The sequence below is a fragment of the Miniopterus natalensis genome, chromosome 6 (genome assembly GCF_054644295.1).
Source record: "Miniopterus natalensis isolate mMinNat1 chromosome 6, mMinNat1.hap1, whole genome shotgun sequence".
NCBI classification, from domain to species: domain Eukaryota; kingdom Metazoa; phylum Chordata; class Mammalia; order Chiroptera; family Miniopteridae; genus Miniopterus; species Miniopterus natalensis.
In genome coordinates, this window is record NC_142086.1 from 63,136,881 (window position 1) to 63,150,243 (window position 13,363).

The following is a 13,363-nucleotide window of genomic DNA, read 5'->3' on the forward strand; positions in this document are numbered from 1 at the left end:
TACTTTCATATCACATTCTAATTGTTGCACACACTCCAAAATATTATTTATGCTCATCACTACTTGGAAATGATGGTCATTTCCAAATGTCAGACTCATTTGCTATCGTTACTCACCGTGTTAATAAGAATGCTCATATGATCTTAAACCTTACAGATAAAAATTATTTTGATATTTTGTACTTCCATATAATTCATTTCCTTTACAGTTTTACATATTTTATTTTATGAATTTAAAACATTATTCTGTGAAGAAATCCACAGGATTCATCAGATTGCCAAAGGGGCCGATGGCACAAAAAGTGTTAAGAATCGCTTCTAAAAGGGAAAGGCTGACAGTCCAGTTACCCTCCGGGGTGAGGGTAGGAAGTCTCTTGACCGTCTGGTATCATAAGATGGTTGTTGTTCAAAGTCTACAACCCAAGATACCAGATGTGTAGCTGAAGGAAAAAAGTACTACCTCTGAAACCAGGATATAACTATTTAAAAAGATTAAGCTTCTGCAGATAACTAGGCCATTCTAACTTTCATGAAAGACTACTCCAAAACACTCACAAAAGTTATAAGTATCTTTTACTACAAAAAATTAAAATCCCATAGTGAAATGGAAAATAATTTATTTATTTTTTAATATGTCTTTATTGATTTCAGAGAGAGGAAGGGAGAGGGAGAGAGAGAGAGAAACATCAATGATGAGAGAGAGTCATTGATCGGCTGCCTCCTGCACGCTCCCAATGGGGGATGGAGCCCGCAACCCGGGCATGTGCCCTGACCCGGAATCAAACCTCGATCTTCTAGATCCTAGGTCGATGCTCAACCACTGAACCACACCAGCCAGGCTGGAACAGAATTTTAAATAATTTCTTGTTCTATATAAATATGGAGCAAAAACATCTAGAATTACAAATAGCCCCTTCTTTTAAATAGTTTGTAGTTAAAACTTTGAGTAATTGTAAGTTTATTTTCATTATATTGATAGAAATATTTTAAAGCATCATTTTAGTTTAAAAGTACAATATTTAAAAATGCATAATACATTCTCACATTTAGCAAGTAATAATTGAGTTCCTTCGTGTGACAGGCATGCTGACTTTGAGAACATTTCAGAGGAATGCACTGTGGGTGACATCATGTGGTCAGACTCTAAGTTCTGGCTCCCTTCCTCTTTCTCCTACTGTTCCTGTATTCTCCCTGTCCCCTAGTGCAGTAAAGAACAAAAGACAAAGCTGCCAAAGAATAAGAGACATTATTCAAATAAAAGCCCTTTGTGCAGAGAAATAAACTACAGATACTTAGTGAGGTGATAAGCTTTAAAACCAAAGACTAAAATCCTCGAAGCCAAATAGAAACCAAAGACTAAAATCCTTGACATAAGCTGTGGGGCCTTAGTGGGAGAGAAAAGCAGTCGTTCTGATAGCCCTGAAGCCACTTGGGCTCACCCCAAACACTAATGAATCCTAGGCAGTGCGGCCTCTGCTTAACCCCAGGGCACTAAGGGGCTTCAGGGGACAAACACACACACACGCACACCAGGTGGAAAGACTTCTACAGTAAAAGTAGCAGAAAAACAATTCTCAAAACCAAACCAAACCAAAACAAAATCCTTTGTTTTGTCAAGACATCACTGGACAAATCCAGTGGTCATTTAGGCACTTTCCAGGGGTCCCTGTCTGCCCAGAGAAATAAAGAGAGGAAGACGGCAGAGAGTACAGAAGCCATTTGTAAGTGCAGCTTTTGTTTTGTTTTGTTTTAGTTCAGACTACACTGCAGTCTTAAATCACATTCGCTCAATCCCCTCAATCCCTAGCACAGGCCCACACTGATGACACATTAACTCTCCCATTGTCCACATGCTTCATTTAGACTAAAGAGCTAGTCAGTCAGCCACTCAAGTCAAATTGGGAATACCCTATTTGGCATATACCAGGGGCCTCCCGTGGCTGCCCCAGCCTCTCTCTGTCCATGAGGGGGAGGCACCTTCCAATGCCTAGCCCACATGACCACTCTCTCCAATCTCATTACCCAGCAAGGCTCACTGCAGCAAGCACCACCACACCTCCTCGTGGTGGATCACCCAACAAGTCTTCATTTATTTACTTTATAAACCAAAGAAGCCATTCAGTCATTTATTTCTCATGCATTCCAGTTAGCTGTCATGAGTGTTTGGAAATGAAAAGTCCTATGAATGATAAATATTTCATATTTTATTTTAATGCCATCCAAGTTTTAAAATTTTTATATCCTAAAAAATGTTCCAAAAGTTCCTGGCTGAATCAAGACAATGATTGGGTATATCATTCATTACCTAAAGCAGTAAGGCTTGTATGTTCCTATGGCCTCTATTTAGAGGCCATTCTTCCACCAGGTGAAAAGTAACAGAGGCTTGACGCACTGGGAAGCTTGTCCTGATACACTATCAAGACTGTAGTCCAGGCATGGCCCTATTGTACCATTTCTGGGTTTCAGATATCATATATATAACTACTAGTGGGCTATACAATCTTTTTGAGAAATAAAACCAGTGATCTATCTCTAACTCCTTTTTTTTTTTTTTAAGATTGAGATGTTTCAATTCAAGCAACATTTACTGAGATCTTCTATTGTGCCAGGCATTTTACTAAATCCTAGGGAAACAAAGACCAAATTATTTCTGCCACTGGTGACCCCTCAATGTAAAATTCTCACTGAGTAAACATTTAATTTCACACTCTCCCTTTTAATTGAAGGCTTATTTAAGAAGCATAAAGATTGTTTCTGTCCTTTACAAAAAACTATATGTATATTATTAACTACACTCCAGCTTTATACATTTTTAAATTCAGAACTAGGTAAATCTCTCATTCCAGGTACTCCTTTTATGGGATAATCAGAACAAAACCAAACCAGCGCTCCATGATTGCTGGAAGTATCAGAAACCTCTGAGCTAAGAGACAGAAAGACACCTATGGTCTCACTTGTATGCGGAATCTAAAAACAAAGAAACAAAAATACTCAAGCTCATAGATACAAGAGAATAGATTGGTGGCTGCTCAAGGCAGGACATTGCGGGTGGACCAGCATTGTGAGAGGAATCAAAAGGTACAAACTCCCGGTTAACCATGCATTAGACTTGCAATATGCACAAATATCAAACATAATGTTCTACACCTGAAGCTAATATACCTCAACAAAAACCATAAACTCATAAAATGTCAATTGTACTTCAATAAAAGAATGTAAACTTACAAAAATGAAAACATTGAGTTAAATTAAGTACTCAATTTTATCCCAAAACAGTTTCCAGGTCTCATTTGTTTTTCTAGCTCTCTTTGAATTCCGAAGCTGCCTCCAGCTAAGCAAGTCTTTATTCCTTCAACAAATAGTCACTAACTAGGTGAGATGTACTTTATTAGGTTTTTGTAAAGATGTGATTCCTAGTTTTATGAAATTTATAGTTTTCGGTTTTGAAATCAGGAGATGTGCGTAAGAAAATTAATTTAAAAGCTTGGATTTTAAAAAAGATGAAAACAGTGGCAAAATATAATTATGTAACTTAATAGCAGGCCTGAAGAAGCACGTGATAATGTGTATATTAATCACTACAGTTATTTGATACAAAAATAAGGAACTCTACTAAAATCTAGAAGGACTTGCTCTGGACAGACTTTCTGATAATCTTCATGCTTCACACCCTGAAATACATTTTACTGGTCAGCGCTTCCCCTCTCCCAGCCTCTGGATCTATTGCTGAACGTCACAGCTAGCAGTGAAGTCAGCCATGTCCAGAAAAAAAGACTTTCTTTCCAATGTGTGCTCAATTTATCTGAATCAGATGCCTCAGCCGGCTGGAATTCTCGATACAGACTGAAATTGTAATTTGTCCTCTGTAGAGCAACTGATGCAAAGAGCAACAAAAATACTAGTCAAAGAGACAATGAATTAGAGCCTCGTTTGCATTATATATATTTAATTCCAGAGAGGCCAGTAAAAAAAATGGGAAATGGGAGGTAGAAGTGGAAGGAAATGCTGTTTTGTGCGGATTGGAAGGCACCTCTTCCTACACCCAGAGCCTGTTTCCATTGGGGTCAGGTTAGGTCACTGACCACCCGCAAAGGTGGCTTTCTACAGACAGACATTTGCATCCATTTCCATGTAAAAATTAAAGACTGTCCTCTTAAGTGTAGATCCTGAAAAAGCACTTAAAGGGAACCTTCATCTTTCCTTTTAATAGAAGATGACAGGTTTCTGGTGCCCAGAGAGTCAAATCAAACAACTTTTTCTGTAGGCCATTCATTAGTACACATAGGCAATCCCAAATAGGATCATCTTGTGAAGTGATCGATTATTTGTCATGCTCATTAAATTTACAGCCTTTCTTCAGTAGCATTTTTATACGAAGAACTTGTTTTAAGGGCATGTATTCATTTCTATACTGGGAAAATAGTATTTTTACCACATATGAGCAATTACTAATTGAAAGAAATTACTTTTCTTTTTAAATCTGACAGCAAACTTTCAATAGCTATGCATGATTCTGCCATTTATACTACAAAGTTTGGATTTAATGCTATTCGCCATTTTTCAGCACTTAATAATGGTGTAGCCAAATGATAACCTCTGCAGCTGGAATTAACTTTTTCTGATCTATTGCTATTTCCCTTAAAAGTATGAAATATCGCTGAGTAAAAATATACTGGAAAATATGAAAAATGGTGCTTAAATCAAGAAGAGACAGTATCTTGAGCTCTTTGAGATCTAATGATAACTTTTGTCTTTCCGTGTAACTAAGGGAGTTTCCAAGTGGTTTTTGTTTTTTTTCTTTCCTTGCTTTCCTTCATATTCTCTCTCCTCCCCTTCCCCTCTTTCCCTCTCTCCCCCCCATTTCTCTTTTCTCTTCTTTCTCCCTCCATTCCATCCCCTTTCTCTTCCCATTTTCCAAATACCTCATTCAAACAACACAAGTTCAAGCTCAACCTGGGACTAGGGTATCTCAAGATATGGTCAATGATACACCTGCCTTAGGCCACTTGTGCTTGTTAAAATGCAAGTGTTTGTCCCACCAGAACTACCCAATCAGTTTCTGTGGCGAAAGGGCTCTGGAAAGTTTACCTTTCTACCAATCTTTGATGTGCTTGGAGAAGCTTGAGAGCCAGTGCTCTAGACTTTCTTTATGTAAAATTTCTAAGCAATCAGACCCTGCTTGTGATCTGGTTGAAACCCTCCTTTCTGCTGTAACTGGAACCATTTTACTCTCTCCAAAATATGTGGAAGTCACAACTACAAGAGATACAAGGGGTCCACGTGCATTTTTAAGCGCTAATAAGTAAACAGTGGTCAGTGTAACTTTATTTTGTGACTTACTGTACTCTAATTATTGGAAAACAACAATCCAAGTAAATGCTATAATGCCCTATTTACCAGAATCTCTGGGTAGCTAAAACATGATAATTTTTAGCTCCTGAATAATGGTGACATACGCACAGTTGTTGATTAAACATATACATATAAAACAATTAAAATGTTACTGCCTTCAGTGTCTTCCCTTAACCTCTTGGTCATCCAGTTCTCATACAGTCTCACACTCACCTCTGCTGCCCATATTCACCCGCTGCTCTCCTCCCTCCGCTCGGTAACGGAACGGGTGGGGTTATGTGACTGCTGAGAAGTTTAGCAATCTCCCATCGTTGCACTTTTACTAACCATTAGCCAGTCATTGATGTGAACAGAAAGCCATAGATATGAACTGGATGGCATTTCCAAATATAACTGAGCAATATTAGAAAGTTATAGTTTTACAACCCACATTAAAATGCTAAGATATGTAGAAGATCTGGATTATTGTCCATGTGAGATATTAAGGTTTTTGAACAGCAAGTAACTTTTGTTTTTGGCAATAAGCTGCATGAGAACATTCTCCTGGGCTATAGTTGGTATAGCTAGAGAAGGTCTGGCTCCCAATTCAAACAAATGAATCAGTGGCCCACCTCACTTTGAAAATGTATACAGTACATATCTCCATGTATTCTTAGTAACTGAATTTGAAACCTAACCTATCATCTAATGCAGCTTGTTTACTAGACCTATGAACTCAAGCTTTTGGACAAGATTGCCTTTACTTTCTGGTTCAATACAAGGAACACATTTGTTTCTAGGTTGAAACAAAATTTAGGAGAGGCAACTAACTGATTGTCATTCTGGGATCTGATATCATCTCTACAGATTTGTGTCATGAGAAAACTGCATTTAAAATTTTATTTGACAGTTTGTGTAGAAGTCAGTTTTAAGAGTGCTTATTTGATCACAAAATGATTTTTAATGTGCTGCTCAGATCTTCTTGGTAGTACAAACAGACTGTACTGTTGGAAGATAGTGCTGTGCCTAAAACAGCCATAAACATTCAAAACCTACAGTTGGAAACTTAGTTATGAATGGTATAATTTTCCAAGTTTTAACTCTTTTTCATTTTTACCCCTTTCTCCCTATAAATACATTAGAAATGCTGCATATATTCCTGGAATAATTTAAGCTTTATTATATCTAAGTACAGAAGAATGGCTATTCCCAAATGTTGCTATGTAACTAACAGCACCACTATATAGATCTCTACTGCCAACCTATTAATTCTTAAGTTAGAAAACATGGTTTTATCAAAATGTGGTCTCTTCAGCGTCTATGTGTTAACACAGACAGGACACTTTCCATGAGATTTCTTTCTATCTAAACCAACAAATCATTTGGATGCTACTGAGATTTCAAATTTGATATTGATTAAAACTTAGTTGAGAATATAAAATCAACTCTATGTAAGTCAATAGCCAAAAATTTAATTTCTAAAATAGTTTTACTCATAATAGATAGTAGTAAACACATGACCAATTCCTCAGCAAAACATCATTATTCTCTACTTTTAATTATCTATCTATCTATCTATTCATTCATTCATTCATTCATTCATTCATTCATTCATTCATTCATTCATGTATAGAGAAATATACATTAGCTCTGCCAGTAATATAATGTAGAAAAAAATTACTAATTACTGTCATTACTGTTTTCAAATGCCTGACCCCTCCATTAGAAATTTTTTATTGAATTTATTGGGGTGACCATTGGTTAATAAAATTATATAGGCTTCAGGTGTACAATTCTACAACATGAGCTGCCTTATTGCTTGCAGAGCATTCCACAGAATTATTCTGCAACCAGATCCTGCCAAAGTACAAAATTACCCTGATGAAAGAACAGATGTCAGGCCTAAGGGAAAGGAGCAGATGTGGTCTTAGGTATCTGGTTCTCTTAGGGTCTCTCTCGAATGCACAAGCCTAATGCTGTTGAGTTAGTCAGGGAGCCTGTGGCACCTTACTTCTCAGGCTTTGAACCCACATGGCCAATAGCACAGGACAGCTATTTTTTCTTTTTTCTAATGAAAATCGTGAAGTAAGGATCTTATGTTTCTAAGATTTTAGCACCTCAGTTCTCTCCTCCCCAAAGAGTCATCTCTCTTCCAATGTCAATTGTACGCCCATCAGTCTTCTTTCATGTCATTCATTTTGAAGAATAAATAACGTCTAATAAATACATTTAGGATCATCCCTCCAAGAAGCATTTGTATTTCAAAATATCAAAGCATCATGTTTAAAATTCAGGGCAAAGCTTCTGGAGTCACACTACCTGAATTTAAACCTCACCCTTACACTTCCCAGGCGGTTACCTTGACCGAGTTTTATCTAAATCTGTGCCTCAGATTTTTACCTGTAGGCTTGCAAATATAACAGAACCTCTCTCACAGAGATGTGCTCGGGAATAAGTGACTTAGTATATGTAAAGCACTTGGATTTCTAGCACATAATATGTCAATAAATGTTCGTTATTATGATGTAGCCCAAGAACTAAGCAGTCATTTACTTTAGAGCATTTGGGAGGTGGAGAAGTGTCTTTCCTAAAGACACTGAAACAATAGTATATATGTGATTCTATAATCACCTTGATTTTAAGACCTTAGGAGACTAAAGGTGTGAAGGTGAATTCAAACTTGAGAAAGCACAATATTAGCACAACTGATGTTATATTTACTTCATATTGTCTCTAAAATAAAGCTAAAGATGACACTTAACATGGAGAGGCATTTACTTTTGACAAATATTATGCTAAACTCAATATCTTACTTGGAATTAGTAGCAACTAATTATACCATCAAATTGACAGTCCAATCCGATATAATTTAAACAAAGTTTTATTAGCAAACATTATCTGTATACACTTACTGCTATACTCCCAACAGAAGCTGATGAAAAGGTATCACGTATCAAGTCAGAACCATGTGATTTTCTCCCCAAAAGGCAATCAGACTCTCTTACTCTATTTTTCCATCTCCCTCTTCCACAACCCACATTTCCAGAATTCTACAAATAACCCCTTCCTACCAGTAGAAATGTTTACTTTATCAGCCCATTTATGGGTTAAAGAGATGTATGTGCCAGTGTTAAAACCATGGAGGTGATTCCTGCATTCAGAGCTCACTAGAAATATTTAACTACCCTTTGCACTTAAATTTCAGATATATCTATATATCTAAATATCTATATATCGTAAGTCGTAAGTCTTCAAATTGTTCATGGCATGGTTACAAAATTAATGGTAAAATAATTACATATTCAAGGTAAAAAGACAAAATATGAATGTTTGGGGGAAAGCAAATGTGTGAATATTAGTCAGTAAAAATAAAATATTTTCATTATTTTTTTCAAGATGCCAAGTAGTCTGAAAATTCAAAAGTTAAATGATTCCTGGTATGGTTTCCTCTTTCGTGTAACAGTTTTGGTAAAACTGCCTTATGATAAATAAAGATTTTGCTTAAGAGAAAGAAATTTGTTATCCATGATGTAAATAGATTAAAGACAAAGGACTATCACATTCTAATTAAAAATGTGACAGTAAATGATAATCTACTAAGCAAATTGCCAATATGTACATCTATTAGCTGTCACATCCACAAACTAGGACAAATTTATCGTATGTTACTTATATCTCATTTCTACCATGGAGACAAGAGGTTATTTTTCCTATCATATTATGCTTGTGAAACTAAGTACAATATCATATTTCGTGAACACTGTACTCAATTCTTGCATTTACACAAGCCATTCAACAATCTGTTACTGGATTGACAACATTATTTATGCTAAAACAAAATGGTTCAATTTTTCCTTTCGGATCACAATTTTTCCTTTTGTGACAGATCATTGCTCTTCTAATTTCCCTTTCACTTCCATCATCCAAATATCAGAAACAGCTGTGTCAGGTTGTGCTTTGGATTTGAAGGGAGAATTGACTCTGTTGCAATGGCCTGATCACTTTGCCTTCATTAATGTAGAATACATGCTCAAGGACAGCTGACCACGTTCTCTTCTGCCTGAGGAAAGCCGGACCTCATCTTCCAGGATCCTGCACTCTGGTCACTGGCATTCTGTGGAGTGCCACTCCTGCCAGTAACACAACTGATTTATATAAAGCAAAGGCAGAGCAGGGAAATGCCTCCAGCATCTTGAATTTTACTTTTCTTTTCAGCTTCAGTGCAAACCCAGAAGGGAAACGGAAACTCATCGGAAATCATAGCCATCAAACCAGCCATGTGCATACCCTCACTTAGTTGGCGACTGAAGCTTACTGTCTATGGAAGATAGTCCGAGTGACTTCATTGACATGAGTTCTAGCACATTCACAATGAAATTAATTGAGGAAGTAAACGCCATTATGGACTCTTGCACTCAACATAATTTTATTGTAAATAGGACTTACAAAGAAAAGAAAAAAAAGTGTCACTCTGCTTAATAGAATTTTAAAACCTAAAAGTAATCAAGGATTTCTGCTGCTGGTTTGCTGATATGAAGGATGATAATAAAGAATCTTAGAAAATATCTTATCCATTTTGGAGAAATCTAGATTAAATGTAAACCACAAAAAGGAAGGTATATGCCATTGGAAAAAATATAAAGGCACAAACGAGGATATTCTGTCGTTAATCTTGAACCAAAATAATCTGAAGTTAACTTTTAAACCTTTTTTAAAAAAAATTAATAATAAGATGTGTATACAAATAGATAATTTTAAAACTACAGATAGAAAAACGATAGAAAAAATAAAATTTTCCATCAGCCATCACTCACATTGCTATCAAAGTAATTTTTAATATTGATTACCAAAAACTATTAATTCTTACTGGTTTATATAGATTATTTTATAAAACAATAGATTTCACTTATTGTGTACTTACTATATGTCACATATTATATTAAGCACTCTGCTTACATTTAGTAATTCATTCCAGAAATATTTGAAATGTTTTATTATGGGTTTAGGGATCAATGGATTCAAAGAATATTATCAAATGCCTCTTCTACTGTTGTGTCCCTCCCTCATGTCTCATGACCATATAGCATCCTGAAATGCAAAACAAGGACGCTTTCCAAGACTCCTGCATGGGGGCCTCTCTGAATACACTGGCTGTGGCTTGCCCTTGGTTCAAAGAAATAGGCTGGGCCACAGTTATAGAGAGGAAAAAACAAAAATGGCAAACTTCTTAGAATACAGTCTTTTTTAAAAGTATAACTAATACTGGGAGCTCTTTGAGAGTATGATATAGTTTTCACAGTGTTCGTTATTGGAAAGATGCTCAAAATACTTTATTATTTTCCTGTCAAACTAGATAAAATACCAAATCCCTTGAATTGGGAAAACTTCCTTTCTTTCTTTTTACAAGATTAATTTTGTGCAAAGCAAGGCAACAATAACAACAACAACAACAAAGTAAAATTAAACCATACTGAAATAGAATATTAAATATACATCTTTGTAATAAATAGAGGAACACCTTTAATTTATATTATGATTTTCTCCAATCCAAGAGCTTAGAAGGTTTTATTGTAGACAAAAGACATTTTCAAAATAAGACATGATCCATGATTTCAATTAACCACTGACAAGACTAGTTGGTTTCTATGGTTGTGAATATATGAATATATGATCATTTTCAGACCATGCTGGGATTTTTTGCAGGAATGTTGTGGTAATGAAAAGAACCAGAGCTACCTGTATGAACTATACATGCAATTTAGTCTTATTGATGAACAGGAAGTCTCATATAAAAATTTCATTTGAGCTCAGTACTTAAAGGTTTACAACTGACATTCCAAATGAAATCAATAATGTATGAGTTAAGAATTATGGTGGGAACCATGGCACCGATTCTTCTTGATATTAAAGTTGTGTGTTTGCAATGGGATAACCAGTGATAAAAATCAGGACCCATTTTAATCAACAACTGTGATGAATAAGAGAATTCGTAAATTGAAAACCTACCCAAATGACAACGCTCCTTGAAATAAATCAAACCACAGCATTTTACTCAAGCTCTACGATAGGCTTCATTACTAGATGATAATTTAAAAACAAAAGGTGATTATTTTTCCAGACTTTGGAAAGGTGTCTGAAATTAAACAGACCAGAACAGAAAATGACAAATCATTCTATCCTTCTGTTTTGTCTGGTGTATGGCTATAGGGGAAATATATGGCTCAGTCCAAAGCAGAGAAACCTGACAGAACTCATTTTTCTTCACTCATGCATCTTTTAAAATCCAGCACAATGTTGATCTCTGAGAATTCGGAATGGAAGAGAAGGAGCTGGAAATCTCTTTCCAGGCTCACTGTGCATGTGACGATGATAACAAAGAGGTAATTGCAAAATTAGGTCAGTGATATAGCAAAGTAAAAAATATATATACATATATATAAAGGGAAATGTTTTTATACCTAGGGAAATACTAAGATTTAAAATTTGCTTTTAAAAATACAGTATTTTTTCTATTATTAGCTCCTGGTCATTTTGAATTTAAACTTTGTTAATGTGCTTGATATAGCAAATAAAGAGATACTGGGCTTTTGGATAGTAAAATGAGAAAATAGTAACATTCTGAAGATGCCCAATATAGCCCAACAAAGGGAGGCTATCATCTTTAAGTTTTTACCCCTTTTTTACTTCCAAAGTCGCAATATGATTTTTCATCACACATATATGTTTTTGAACTTGTGGGTTGATTTTCAAAGCTAGTTCAACACTGTCATTACCAATTTGGAAAATATTTATTTTGTGTCACTTTGTAAGATAGGGAGGTGGGAGAGGCAGAAAATCAGGGTCAGTCAGGTTTAAAATTGTAAGTTGACTTGGGTTTTGAAAAAGAGATTCGAGGCCTTAGATACTAGGCCTTTGTTTTGCTCATTTGGTTAGAGCATCCTCCTGATACACCAAGGATGTGAATTCGATCCCTGGTCAGGGTGCATAAAGACTCAACCAACGAATGCATAAATAATTAGAACAACAAATCAGATTCATGTTTCTTTCTCTCCCTCTATCCCCTCTCTAAAATCAATAAATTAAAAAAGAAAAGAAAACTAGATTCTACAATTTCAAAGACCGACATAAAAGGGAGTTTCAGGTAGAGAAGTTTGTGTATAAATCATAAAACTTCAGATGTTCTGAGAAGACAGGAGACCTCAAGTGTTCTAGTCTTTTAGGGCTTTGATCACACACAGTGTGGGGGTGAAAACATGCCAGGCATCAGCAGTCAAGGGCTCAAAATGGCTCAACAGTAAAATATGTGCCCAAATTTCCACGGCTCTCAGCTTTCATCTTCTTGACTTCAGGACCCTCCTCCCGAGGCCCACCTCCTTCAAAACTGTTGGCAGTTATTCTTACATGTTTGTAGAATGTTTGCCAGTAATTCTCAGATGAATTTCCTCTTATACTTAGAAATGATTTCTGAATAAGAGCACAGGCCACATGAGGAATCTTGTCTCTCCAGTGTTTGTGTGCTTGTGTGTGTTTGTTTTGTTTTGTTTGTTTGTTGATGTTTTTAATGTCAAAAGAACCTTTCTAGGTTCCCAAGTCCTCCATGCTCCAGGAGCCAGGGCACTGTTAGGCTCTGTGTAGAAGAACGGTGACTCCACCCTTGCAATTGGTATGTCCCTGTGACCCCGGACCCTAAAGTTCACCTTACCCTGAGCTTTACAAAGCCTGTCATGAAATTGCATCTGTCAGTGTCTGGCTTTCAGGTGATATTTTGGATCTCATGCTATTTACTTCACCCTATAATCTTCTACTATTCCCTGGATTTCCATGTACAAAACTACTCTTATTTTCTTCTCAATCCCAGTGAAACAGTCTCTATGTACATGAATTTATGCAAGTAGACTCCAGGAAGGATCACCAACCACTCCATTTTTGCAGAGCTGGTTTTGAATCCCAGCTTAGATTAAGCTGTCACGCTTACAGTATATTACGTCTTCTTTGCTTTTGCTAGATAGCTCCTGGCTAGGAGAAAAGTTCTT

General features: G+C 36.2%; 1 protein-coding gene across 5 annotated transcripts in view; it reads right to left on the reverse strand.

The window, feature by feature from the left end:
* Positions 1-13,363, reverse strand: part of NLGN1 (neuroligin 1) — a 602,150-nt gene that overhangs the window by 359,388 nt on the left and 229,399 nt on the right. The window lies entirely within an intron of this gene.